This window comes from Rhipicephalus microplus, unplaced genomic scaffold, assembly GCF_043290135.1.
Source record: "Rhipicephalus microplus isolate Deutch F79 unplaced genomic scaffold, USDA_Rmic scaffold_206, whole genome shotgun sequence".
Lineage (NCBI taxonomy): Eukaryota > Metazoa > Arthropoda > Arachnida > Ixodida > Ixodidae > Rhipicephalus > Rhipicephalus microplus.
The window spans coordinates 167501-180000 of record NW_027464777.1 but is presented as its reverse complement, the minus strand read 5'-3'; the positions used below and the strand labels follow the sequence as shown (position 1 = coordinate 180000).

Below are 12500 nucleotides of genomic sequence, written 5' to 3'. Positions count from 1 at the left end.
GCAGGTGTCCTAAGGCAGTTTTTTTTTTTTTTTCCTCATTTTGATGTCGCCCCGGCTGACGCGGTTTTCGTTTTTCCGTGCCGCCCCGGCTGACGCAGTTTTTGCGCCGCCCCGGCTGACGCGGTTTTTGCGCCGCCCCGGCTGACGCGGTTTTCGCGCCGCCCCGGCTGACGCGGTTTTCGCGCCGCCCCGGCTGACGCGGTTTTTGCCGCCCCGGCTGACGCAGTTCGGACTTGGCACTTTTTGGCTGAGCCTGGCTGGTGGCCCACTCACTCGATCGCCATGTCTGTTAGCCACAGTTTTCCCGGTGGTGCCGCACCCGGGCTCGCCCCGGCTGACGCAGTTTTCGCGCCGCCCCGGCAGACGCGGTTTTCGCGCCGCCCCGGCTGACGCGGTTTTTGCCGCCCCGGCTGACGCAGTTCGGACTTGGCACTTTTTGGGCTGAGCCTGGCTGGCGGCCCACTCACTCGATCGCCATGTCTGTTTGCCACAGTCTTCCCGGTGGTGCCGCACCCGGGCTCGCCCCGGCAGACGCGTTTTTTTTTTCTTTCGCCCCGGCAGACGTGGTTCCCCCCCCCCCCTTTTCGCTCGCCCCGGCTGACGAGGTTTTCGCGCCGCCCCGGCTGACGCAGTTTTCGCGCCGCCCCGGCTGACGCGGTTTCGTGCCGCCCCGGCTGACGCGGTTTTCGCGCCGCTCCGGCTGACGCGGTTTTTGCGTCGCCCCGGCTGACACGGTTCGGACTTTGCACTTTTCGGCTGTGCCTGGCTGGCGGCCCACTCACTCGATCGCCATGTCTGTTTGCCACAGTTTTCCCGGTGGTGCCGCACCCGGGCTCGCCCCGGCTGACGCAGTTTTCGCGCCGCCCCGGCTGACGCGGTTTCGTGCCGCCCCGGCAGACGCGGTTTTCGCGCCGCCCCGGCTGACGCGGTTTCGTGCCGCCCCGGCAGACGCAGTTCGGACTTAGCACTTTTCGGCTGTGCCTGGCTGGCGGCCCACTCACTCGATCGCCATGTCTGTTTGCCACAGTTTTCCCGGTGGTGCCGCACCCGGGCTCGCCCCGGCTGACGCAGTTTTCGCGCCGCCCCGGCTGACGCGGTTTCGTGCCGCCCCGGCAGACGCGGTTTTCGCGCCGCCCCGGCTGACGCGGTTTCGTGCCGCCCCGGCAGACGCAGTTCGGACTTAGCACTTTTCGGCTGTGCCTGGCTGGCGGCCCACTCACTCGATCGCCATGTCTGTTTGCCACAGTTTTCCCGGTGGTGCCGCACCCGGGCTCGCCCCGGCAGACGCGTTTTTTTTTTTTCTTTCGCCCCGGCTGACGCAGTTTTCGCGCCGCCCCGGCTGACGCGGTTTCGTGCCGCCCCGGCAGACGCGGTTTTTTGCGCCGCCCCGGCTGACGCGGTTTTTGCCGCCCCGGCTGACGCAGTTCGGACTTAGCACTTTTCGGCTGTGCCTGGCTGGCGGCCCACTCACTCGATCGCCATGTCTGTTTGCCACAGTTTTCCCGGTGGTGCCGCACCCGGGCTCGCCCCGGCTGACGCAGTTTTCGCGCCGCCCCGGCTGACGCGGTTTCGTGCCGCCCCGGCAGACGCGGTTTTCGCGCCGCCCCGGCTGACGCGGTTTCGTGCCGCCCCGGCAGACGCAGTTCGGACTTAGCACTTTTCGGCTGTGCCTGGCTGGCGGCCCACTCACTCGATCGCCATGTCTGTTTGCCACAGTTTTCCCGGTGGTGCCGCACCCGGGCTCGCCCCGGCTGACGCAGTTTTCGCGCCGCCCCGGCTGACGCGGTTTCGTGCCGCCCCGGCAGACGCGGTTTTCGCGCCGCCCCGGCTGACGCGGTTTCGTGCCGCCCCGGCAGACGCAGTTCGGACTTAGCACTTTTCGGCTGTGCCTGGCTGGCGGCCCACTCACTCGATCGCCATGTCTGTTTGCCACAGTTTTCCCGGTGGTGCCGCACCCGGGCTCGCCCCGGCAGACGCAGTTTTCGCGCCGCCCCGGCAGACGCGGTTTTCGCGCCGCCCCGGCTGACGCGGTTTTTGCCGCCCCGGCTGACGCAGTTCGGACTTGGCACTTTTTGGGCTGAGCCTGGCTGGCGGCCCACTCACTCGATCGCCATGTCTGTTTGCCACAGTCTTCCCGGTGGTGCCGCACCCGGGCTCGCCCCGGCAGACGCGTTTTTTTTTCTTTCGCCCCGGCAGACGTGGTTCCCCCCCCCCCCTTTTCGCTCGCCCCGGCTGACGAGGTTTTCGCGCCGCCCCGGCTGACGCAGTTTTCGCGCCGCCCCGGCTGACGCGGTTTCGTGCCGCCCCGGCTGACGCGGTTTTCGCGCCGCCCCGGCTGACGCGGTTTTTGCGTCGCCCCGGCTGACACGGTTCGGACTTTGCACTTTTCGGCTGTGCCTGGCTGGCGGCCCACTCACTCGATCGCCATGTCTGTTTGCCACAGTTTTCCCGGTGGTGCCGCACCCGGGCTTGCCCCGGCAGACGCGTTTTTTTTTTTCTTTTCGCCCCGGCTGACGCAGTTTTCGCCCCGCCCCGGCTGACGCGGTTTCGTGCCGCCCCGGCAGACGCGGTTTTTTGCGCCGCCCCGGCTGACGCGGTTTTTGCCGCCCCGGCTGACGCAGTTCGGACTTTGCACTTTTTGGCTGAGCCTGGCTGGCGGCCCACTCACTCGATCGCCATGTCTGTTTGCCACAGTTTTCCCGGTGGTGCCGCACCCGGGCTCGCCCCGGCAGACGCGTTTTTTTTTTCCTTCGCCCCGGCAGACGTGGTTCCCCCCCCCCCCTCCGTCTTTCTTTTTGTTTTTTTTTTTCGCCGCGGCTGAAGTGGATTTTTCGGTGCCTCGACGCCCCGGTAGTCGCGGTTTTTCCGTTTCCGCACGGCCCCGGCTGACGCTGCTCGGTCACAGTCGCCTTTTGTGAGGATTGCAGACTTCTTGAGCGCGGGTGTTTTTTTTTTGTTGTTGTTGTTGTTTTATTACGCATTCGCTCCAGCAGACGCTGTTTAGACTTTTTGTTTCCTCTTTTATCCTGCGACGAGGTGACGAGGTTTATTCGGTGCCCCGCCGCCCCGGCTGAAGTGATTTTTCCTGTCCCGTGCCGCCCCGGCTGACGCGGTTGGGACTTCGCGTTTGTTCGGCCGCCACGGGTTTTGGCGCACTCGCTCGGTTGCTTGTTGTTGCCACTTGTTGCGAACCCAGGTTTCTTGAGCGAGCGCGGGCGTTTTTTCTTCCTTTCTTTCTTTGTTCTATGTGTTAGCGAATCGGCCTTTAATATCACACGAGGACTCACAACCAACAATTTTCAGTTTGAAGTGTAAAAAATCTGCAGGTGTTGACGTAACTGACTTGCCCCGTACCCTTGAGTACATCCATGAAGTTCTCGTAGTACTACTAAATCGCATTATTCCAAGTGGAGAAATTCCCATAAACTTGCAAACCTCTACACGAAAATCGGTGCGCGTGATAAAGTTGAAAATTATCGTCCGATATCAAATGTGCCTTCTATAACACAAATTCTAGGAAAAAAAAAAAAAAAACACTTGTTCGCCGTTCTCTGCGCCGTGACTGGCAGCACTCCGGCGAAGCGAAACGGGGTCGATTCGAGCACGATATCGGCGTCTTTCGACGTGCTCGCCGGCGACCGTCGCACGAGTACGTCGCACGAGCGCGTCTGCCGGGGCGCCGTTTGCGAAGCCGACGCAAAAGTGGGAACCGCCGCTCGGATGATCGCCGCTTTCGGCAGAGTGAGTGTTGGCACTCCGGGGAAGCGAAACAGCGTGAATGCGCCCACGAAATCGGCGTATTTTGAAGTGCCCGCCGGCGACCGTCGCACGAGTACGGTAAACCGCGTCAGCCGGGGCGTAGTTCGGGACGCCGACGAAAAAGTGGGAAGCGCAACTCGGATCTTCGCCGTTTTTGCAGGAGTGAGTGGCGGCCCTCCTGCGAGACCAAGAAGCATCGATTCGTGCACGAATTCGGCGCCTTTCGACGTGATCGCCGGCGACCGTCGCTCGAGTAGGGCAAACCGCGTCTGCCGGGGCGGGCTTCGGGACGCCGATGCGAAAGTGGGAAACGCTGCTCGGATGTTCGCCGTTTTTGGCCGAGTGAGTGCTGGCACTCGGGCGAAGCCAAACGGGGCCGATTACGGCACGATATCGGCGTCTTTCGACGTGCCCGGCGGCGACCGTCGCACGAGTACGGTAAACCGCGTCAGCCCGGGCGGAGTTCGGGACGCCGATGCGAAAGTGGAGAACGCCGCTCGGATCTTCGCCGTTTTTGGAGGAGTGAGTGGCGGCACTCCGGAGAAGCCAAGGAGCGCCAATTAGCGCACGATATCGGCGTCTTTCGACGCGCTCGCCGGCGACCGTCGAACGAGTAGGGCAAACCGCGTCTGCCGGGGCGGGGTTTACGACGCCGACGCAAAAGTGGGAACCGCCGCTCGGATGTTGGCCGTTTTTGGCAGAGTGAGTGCTGGCACACCGGCGACGCGAAAGAGCGCGAAAGCGCCCACGAAAGTGGCGTATTTGGACGTGCTTGACGGCGACCGCTGCAGGAGTACGAAAAACCACGTCAGCCGGGGCGAGCGACCCACGGCGGTCTGGGTGCTTATCGCTGCTATTATAGGGGCACCCCGGCAGACGCAGAAAAAAAAAATTTTTTTTCGACCTTCTTTTTTGCTGGTCGAGCTCGGGTAACCCAGGTCGCAATGGGAGCCGCGCACGAAAGCGGCGTCGCGAGACGCGTTCGCGGTCGCTAGTCGCACGAGCTCGGCAACCGCGTCAGCCGGCGCGGAGTTCGGGATGCCGACGGCTAAGTGGGTACCGCTGCTCGGATGTTCGCCGTTTTTGGCCGAGTGAGTGCTGGCACTCCGGCGAAGCGAAACGGGGCCGATTCGGGCACGATATCGGCGTATTTCGACGTGCTCGCCGGCGACCGTCGCACGAGTACGGCAAAGCGCGTCTGCCGGGGCGAGGTTTGCGATGCCGACGAAAAAGTGGGAAGCGCCGCTCGGATCTTCGCCGTTTTTGCAGGAGTGAGTGGCGGCCCTCCTGCGAGACCAAGAAGCATCGACTCGCGCACGATATCGGTGTCTTTCGACGTGCCCGCCGGCCACCGCCGCACGAGTACGGCAAACCGCGTATGCCGGGGCGGGGTTGGCGACGCCGACGCAAAAGTGGGAACCGCCACTAGGATGTTCGCCGTTTTTGGCAGAGTGAGTGCTGGCACACCGGCGACGCGAAAGAGCGCGAAAGCGCCCACGAAAGTGGCGTATTTGGACGTGCTTGACGGCGACCGCTGCAGGAGTACGAAAAACCACGTCAGCCGGGGCGAGCGACCCACGGCGGTCTGGGTGCTTATCGCTGCTATTATAGGGGCACCCCGGCAGACGCAGAAAAAAAAAATTTTTTTTCGACCTTCTTTTTTGCTGGTCGAGCTCGGGTAACCCAGGTCGCAATGGGAGCCGCGCACGAAAGCGGCGTCGCGAGACGCGTTCGCGGTCGCTAGTCGCACGAGCTCGGCAACCGCGTCAGCCGGCGCGGAGTTCGGGATGCCGACGGCTAAGTGGGTACCGCTGCTCGGATGTTCGCCGTTTTTGGCCGAGTGAGTGCTGGCACTCCGGCGAAGCGAAACGGGGCCGATTCGGGCACGATATCGGCGTATTTCGACGTGCTCGCCGGCGACCGTCGCACGAGTACGGCAAAGCGCGTCTGCCGGGGCGAGGTTTGCGATGCCGACGAAAAAGTGGGAAGCGCCGCTCGGATCTTCGCCGTTTTTGCAGGAGTGAGTGGCGGCCCTCCTGCGAGACCAAGAAGCATCGACTCGCGCACGATATCGGTGTCTTTCGACGTGCCCGCCGGCCACCGCCGCACGAGTACGGCAAACCGCGTATGCCGGGGCGGGGTTGGCGACGCCGACGCAAAAGTGGGAACCGCCACTAGGATGTTCGCCGTTTTTGGCAGAGTGAGTGCTGGCACTCCGGCGAAGCGAAAGAGCGCGAATGCGCCCACGAAAGTGGCGTGTTTGGACGTGCTTGACGACGACCACCGCAGGAAAACGAAAAACCACGTCAGCCGGGGCGAGCGACCCATGGCGGTCTGGGTGCTTATCGCTGCTATTATAGGGGCACCCCGGCAGACGCAAAAAAAAAAAAAATTTTTTTTCGACATTCTTTCTTGCTCGTCGACCTCGGGTGACCCAGGTCGCAGTGGGAGCCGCGCACGAAAGCGGCGTCGCGAGACGGCTTCGCGGTCGCTAGTCGCACGAGCTCGGCAACCGCGTCTGCCGGGGCGGAGTTCGGGACGCCGACGGCTAAGTGGGAACCGCCGCTCGGATGTTCGCCGTTTGTGGCCGAGTGAGTGCTGGCACTCCGGCGAAGCCAAACGGGGCCGATTCCGGCACGATATCGGCGTCTTTCTACGTGCTCGCCGGCGACCGTCGCACGAGTACGGCAAAGTGCGTCTGCCGGGGCGGGGTTTGCGACGCGTACGCAATAGTGAGAACCGTCGCTCGGATGTTCGTCGTCTTTCGCCGAGCCAGTGCTGGCACTCCGGCGAAGCCGAACGGAGCCGATTCGGGCACGATATCGGCGTCTTTCCACGTGCTCGCCGGCGACCGTCGCACGAGTACGGTAAACCGCGTCAGCCGGGGCGGAGTTCGGGACGCCGATGCGAAAGTGGGAAGCGCCGCTCGGATCTTCGCCGTTTTTGGAGGAGTCAGTGGCGGCACTCCGGTGAAGCCAAGGTGCGCCAATTCGCGCACGATATCGGCGTCTTTCGACGTGCCCGCCGGCCACCGTCGCACGAGTACGGCAAACCTCGTCTGCCGGGGCGGGGTTTGCGACGCCGACGCAAAAGTGGGAACCGCCGCTCGGATGTTCGCCGTTTTTGGCAGAGTGAGTGCTGGCACTCCAGCGAAGCGAAAGAGCGTGAATGCGCCCACGAAAGTAGCGTATTTGGACGTGCTTGACGGCGACCGCCGCAGGAGTACGAAAAACCACGTCAGCCGGGGCGAGCGACCCACGGCGGTCTGGGTGCTTATCGCTGCTATTATAGGGGCACCCCGGCAGACGCAGAAAGAAAAAAAAAAAAAATGGGGACATGGCGTGCGTCACCGTGCGGCTTCGCAGCGTTGCCGAAGTCGCCGAGCCCTTCGACTGAGCCGAACGGCGGACAGGGAACGTTGGTCGGCCGTTCTAACCTGTCGGTGCCACGCCGAGACGTCGTTAAGGAAAACCGCGTCGTGGGCCTCTACGACGCCGTCGAGTCGTTGTACGTTTGGTGTCCAGCGTGTCGGCGGCGAGTAGCGGACACGTCGTTCACGACTTCGGTCTTTCGCAGTCGACGCGAACTTGCGGAGAGTCGTGGTGCCTCACGTTTTCGGCAGAAACCGCGGCGGAATTTTCCCGTGCGTGCGCGCACGACCTCGGTGCTGTGCCGTCAGCGTAGTGTTGCACAAACTCGTGGCCTACCCAAGGTGCGGTACGTTTGCGGCCGTATCCTCGGTGGGAATTTCGTGAGTAGGGTCGCAAATTCTACGACCTCGGCGGGTTTGAGAGCGACGTAGACTTGTGGCACGCTCAACGTGCCACACGTTTCGGGGCACACCCGCGGTGAAATTTTCTCGAGTACGCTCGTATTAGTGCCCAAGGAGGTCTGGGTACTTATCGCTGCTATTATGTGGGGGTTCTCGTGAGCGGCGTACGCGAAAGCGACCGGGTGTCTGATATGCGGCGGGCTTCGGCCTCGTCAAGCGTGTCCTCGGGTCTGCTCCAGGGGAATCCACGGCAGTCGTCTGCAGCCTCATCCGCTTGATGCGTTAGGGGCTGGTTGTCGGACGGTGCCGTTTTACCACGATATCGAGGTGTGTTCCGTGTCGTCCTCGGGCGATTCAGATGCGAAAGCGCCGAAGACGCGGGCGTGACCCGTCGTCTGGCGGCTTTGCAGTCTCGGCTCCGTTGCTAGTTCCGGCCGGTCCACCGACAGTGCAGCGGGCTTGGGCAACCCGCACGGCGCGACCGAGTCGATGCAACGAAAAAGAGCGAGCATGAACGTGCTTCTTGCCGCACGGCTCCCACTCGTCTTTCGGGAAGGTTGTGCCGTAGCGAGCTCGAACGCCGTCATCTCGGAGTGCAAAATAAGCGTGTTGGGGCGCCTGAAGGTGGCCTCCGCCGCACACAGACTGCGTCCGGCCCGCCGAAGGCGAGGACGGACGCGCAGTCGAACGATTACCTGGTTGATCCTGCCAGTAATCATATGCTTGTCTCAAAGATTAAGCCATGCATGTCTAAGTACATGCCGAAATAAGGCGAAACCGCGAATGGCTCATTAAATCAGTTATGGTTCCTTAGATCGTTTCTTCCTACTTGGATAACTGTGGCAATTCTAGAGCTAATACATGCAGTGAGCCTGGAGCCCTTTGGGTAACGGGTGCTTTTATTAGACCAAGATCGATCGGGTTTCGGCCCGTATTGTGTGGTGACTCTGGATAACTTTGTGCTGATCGCATGGCCACGAGCCGGCGACGTTTCTTTCAAGTGTCTGCCTTATCAACTTTCGATGGTAGGTTACTTGCTTACCATGGTTGTTACGGGTAACGGAGAATCAGGGTTCGATTCCGGAGAGGGAGCCTGAGAAACGGCTACCACATCCAAGGAAGGCAGCAGGCGCGCAAATTACCCACTCCCGGCACGGGGAGGTAGTGACGAAAAATAACAATACGGGACTCTTTTGAGGCCCCGTAATTGAAATGAGTACACTCTAAATCCTTTAACGAGGATCAATTGGAGGGCAAGTCTGGTGCCAGCAGCCGCGGTAATTCCAGCTCCAATAGCGTATACTAAAGCTGCTGCGGTTAAAAAGCTCGTAGTTGGATCTCAGTTCCAGACGAGTAGTGCATCTACCCGATGCGACGGCTCGGACTGAACATCATGCCGGTTCTTTCTTGGTGCACTTCATTGTGTGCCTCGAGATGGCCGGTGCTTTTACTTTGAAAAAATTAGAGTGCTCAACGCAGGCGAGTCGCCTGAATAAACTTGCATGGAATAATAGAACAAGACCTCGTTTCTGTTCTGTTGGTTTTTGGAATACGAGGTAATGATTAAGAGGGACGGACGGGGGCATTCGTATTGCGGCGCTAGAGGTGAAATTCTTGGACCGTCGCAAGACGAACTACTGCGAAAGCATTTGCCAAGAATGTTTTCATTGATCAAGAACGAAAGTCAGAGGTTCGAAGGCGATCAGATACCGCCCTAGTTCTGACCATAAACGATGCCAACCAGCGATCCGCCTGAGTTACTCAAATGACTCGGCGGGCAGCTTCCGGGAAACCAAAGTATTTGGGTTCCGGGGGAAGTATGGTTGCAAAGCTGAAACTTAAAGGAATTGACGGAAGGGCACCACCAGGAGTGGAGCCTGCGGCTTAATTTGACTCAACACGGGAAAACTTACCCGGCCCGGACACTGGGAGGATTGACAGATTGAGAGCTCTTTCTTGATTCGGTGGATGGTGGTGCATGGCCGTTCTTAGTTGGTGGAGCGATTTGTCTGGTTAATTCCGATAACGAACGAGACTCTAGCCTATTAAATAGGTGCGGGGTTCCCAGCACCTTACAACCTTCTTAGAGGGACAAGCGGCTCCTAGCCGCACGAAACAGAGCAATAACAGGTCTGTGATGCCCTTAGATGTCCGGGGCCGCACGCGCGCTACACTGAAGGAAGCAGCGTGTCTTTATCCCTGTCTGAAAAGACTGGGTAACCCGTGGAACTTCTTTCGTGATTGGGATAGGGGCTTGCAATTGTTCCCCTTGAACGAGGAATTCCCAGTAAGCGCGAGTCATAAGCTCGCGTTGATTACGTCCCTGCCCTTTGTACACACCGCCCGTCGCTACTACCGATTGAATGATTTAGTGAGGTCTTCGGACCGATGTCCGGCGCGGCCTTTCGGTTGCGCCGGTCTGTTGGAAAGATGACCAAACTTGATCATTTAGAGGAAGTAAAAGTCGTAACAAGGTTTCCGTAGGTGAACCTGCGGAAGGATCATTAACGGATTGTGAAGGGTGAGCGCCTCAGCTGCGTCTGCGCCCGACACTTTCTGCCGCTGACCCCGTTTGGACGCGGGGTCGGCTTTTCCCCACGGGGCTGCCTGAATGTGGAGCGGCACCCCGTGACAAATTGTTGCGCCCAGCGGACGCCAACACCGCGACCTTGGACGGTCGGCCAGGTGGCGGACGCGGGTACAAACGGCGCAACGCACTCATAGGTCGGCTTTCGACCCGCCACTGCACCGTGGCTCGAAGCGCTCGAAATGCGCGACCCGACCGCTGCGGGACCGCCTAGTACTGTAAACAGGAGCGGCGGAGCGCGAACGGCGAGTCGTGGTTACGTCGGTAGAAGGCGAGGCTGCGCGTTCCCGAAACGCCAGCCGAGTGCCCTCCCGACCGTTCGAGCGTGCAAGAACGAGACCCGACAATCGCGCGGCGACTGCCAAGTACGAGAGGAACGGCACAAGCGTCGGCGGTCGGTCAAGGAACTGGCGATGTGACGGGTCCGCTGTGCACCAGTGCATACCGTCCCGCCGTCCGCGGCAAGCGCCTCCGCGTCCTCGGGTGACGGAGGCTGCCGGTCGGTTCTTGCAGGCGAGGGATCTCGCTGGCACCGGTTCGCGTTGACGCGCGGCCGGTCATGGCACGGCGATGCGACGGCCGAGGTGCGCAGTACTCGATGGAGGAACCGCACGCTCCGATGACCGTCCCGCCCTCCGCGGCGTATGCGTACCGACCGTAATGGTTGCAGCAGCGCCGGCCGGCTTTTGAATTCGCCACACGAAACACGGTGCGAGATCGCGGTTAGGGGAGCGTCGACGTTGCCAGGCGTTTTGCTTGCTGCCGAGGGAAAGGCGGCACGGCCACGTCGCGCTCGTCGCGATTAGCGGGTCTGCGCGCTTTGGGAAGGTGCCGCAACGACTTGCCGAAAGAGGAAGCACGGAAGAACGAGGGACTTGGACGTCCCGACAATTGAACGCACTTGCGGCCAGGCCCTTGCTGGCTTCGTTCTTCCGCCTCGAGTAGGCTCGTACGCGGCTCCGGCGCCGAAAGTGGTCCTTGGCACCGACTTCGGTGGACGTGGGAAGTGCCGCGCAAGTACGGCGCGCCTGGCTCCACCTGTTGGCTAAAGTAGGCAGCCGGATCGGCATTTTGGTGTGCGGTGGCAAACCGTGGATGCGAAAAAAGCTTGTGCGATTTCGTGGAACAAAAAGCGGGGGTCCCCCTTTTTATGCGGAGGAGACCGACCCGCCTGCCGTGGTGAACCGCGACGCCACGGTAAAAACGGGAGAGGCTTGTCGATGGGACCGTGCATCCCGCGCTCCACGGAGGCCGGGAGGCGGCCGCCCGAGGAAATGTGTAGCCGTCGAGGCCCGCATCTGCGTGCACTCTTATCCAAATGGGTGTACCGCAGGCATTTTCTGGTTAGGCGGGCCAATGAGAGCGAGCACACAACAATACCTACGGGTCCGGCTTGGAGAACCGGCTTCGACGCCTCCCGAGTATTTATAGAGGGGTGGACCACGAAAGCACTCGCAAGTAGCGAAAGCGAAACGCCGTCCGAAACACACCGTTTGCTCGATTTGCGGCAGCCGAAAAAGGCGCGGCAGAGTTTTGGAGTCCAAGCGTGCGCTGAAAAGCGCCCTTCTTGGCCACTGTTTGGCCGAGTGCCAGAAACGTTTGGTTTTGACTGTACGGAATTGAACAAACACTTTTTCACGACTCTAAGCGGTGGATCACTCGGTTCTCGGGTCGATGAAGAACGCAGCCAGCTGCGAGACTTGGTGTGAATTGCAGGACACACTGAGCACTGATTCTTTGAACGCACATTGCGGCCTTGGGTCTTCCCTTGGCTTCGTCTGTCTGAGGGTCGGATCACATATCAAGAGAGCCTTCGGCGCACAAGGGAACGTGAGCCGTCGACTCGTTTTGACCGCGTCGGCAACACGGACAGCACGCTGAACACCTCACAGCGAGCGCCAACAGCGGCCACTCAAGGGCGAGACGGTGGCGACCGTCGTGCCAGAACCCAACCGAAACGGGGGCGACCGACTGCATTGAGGATGTGGCACCTCGTTGAGACCGCCGCAGGACTTCGAGTCGGAAGGAAGCCTGCAGGGAAAGTGCGGTCGAGGTTGCGTACTCCTCTCTGCGACCGGGCGCGCAAGAGCTGCGAGAGCCACGGACGCGCAACTTTAACGCACGGTAAACACGAGGAGCGAAAGCCGGCCAGCAAAGCTTCTCCAGCCGTGCGCAAAGTGCGCGAGATCGCAGCCTTGCGTTGCGCTTGTTGCCCTCGAAGTAAGCAGGGTGTCCCGTAGACCGGGCGCTCGAACACGCTGCGGGGCCGTGCCTCCTCCAGGCTTTGCCGCGCGAACAGGGAACGTTCGCGCGCAAAGCGCAGGGAGGTGAGGAGGCTGCGCCCGACGTTTGCGGTTCGCTGCGTACGCGGTTGATGCGGAG

General features: G+C 61.1%; 2 non-coding genes across 2 annotated transcripts; both read left to right on the top strand.

Annotated features, from left to right (window-relative positions):
* Positions 1-8223: 8223 nt before the first annotated feature.
* Positions 8224-10038, top strand: LOC142792184 (small subunit ribosomal RNA). The gene has a single exon (XR_012890727.1). It is a non-coding gene; the product is annotated as a small subunit ribosomal RNA (ribosomal RNA).
* A 1719-nt stretch (positions 10039-11757) lies between these two features.
* Positions 11758-11910, top strand: LOC142792169 (5.8S ribosomal RNA). Its single transcript, XR_012890712.1, has one exon. It is a non-coding gene; the product is annotated as a 5.8S ribosomal RNA (ribosomal RNA).
* Positions 11911-12500: the final 590 nt, after the last annotated feature.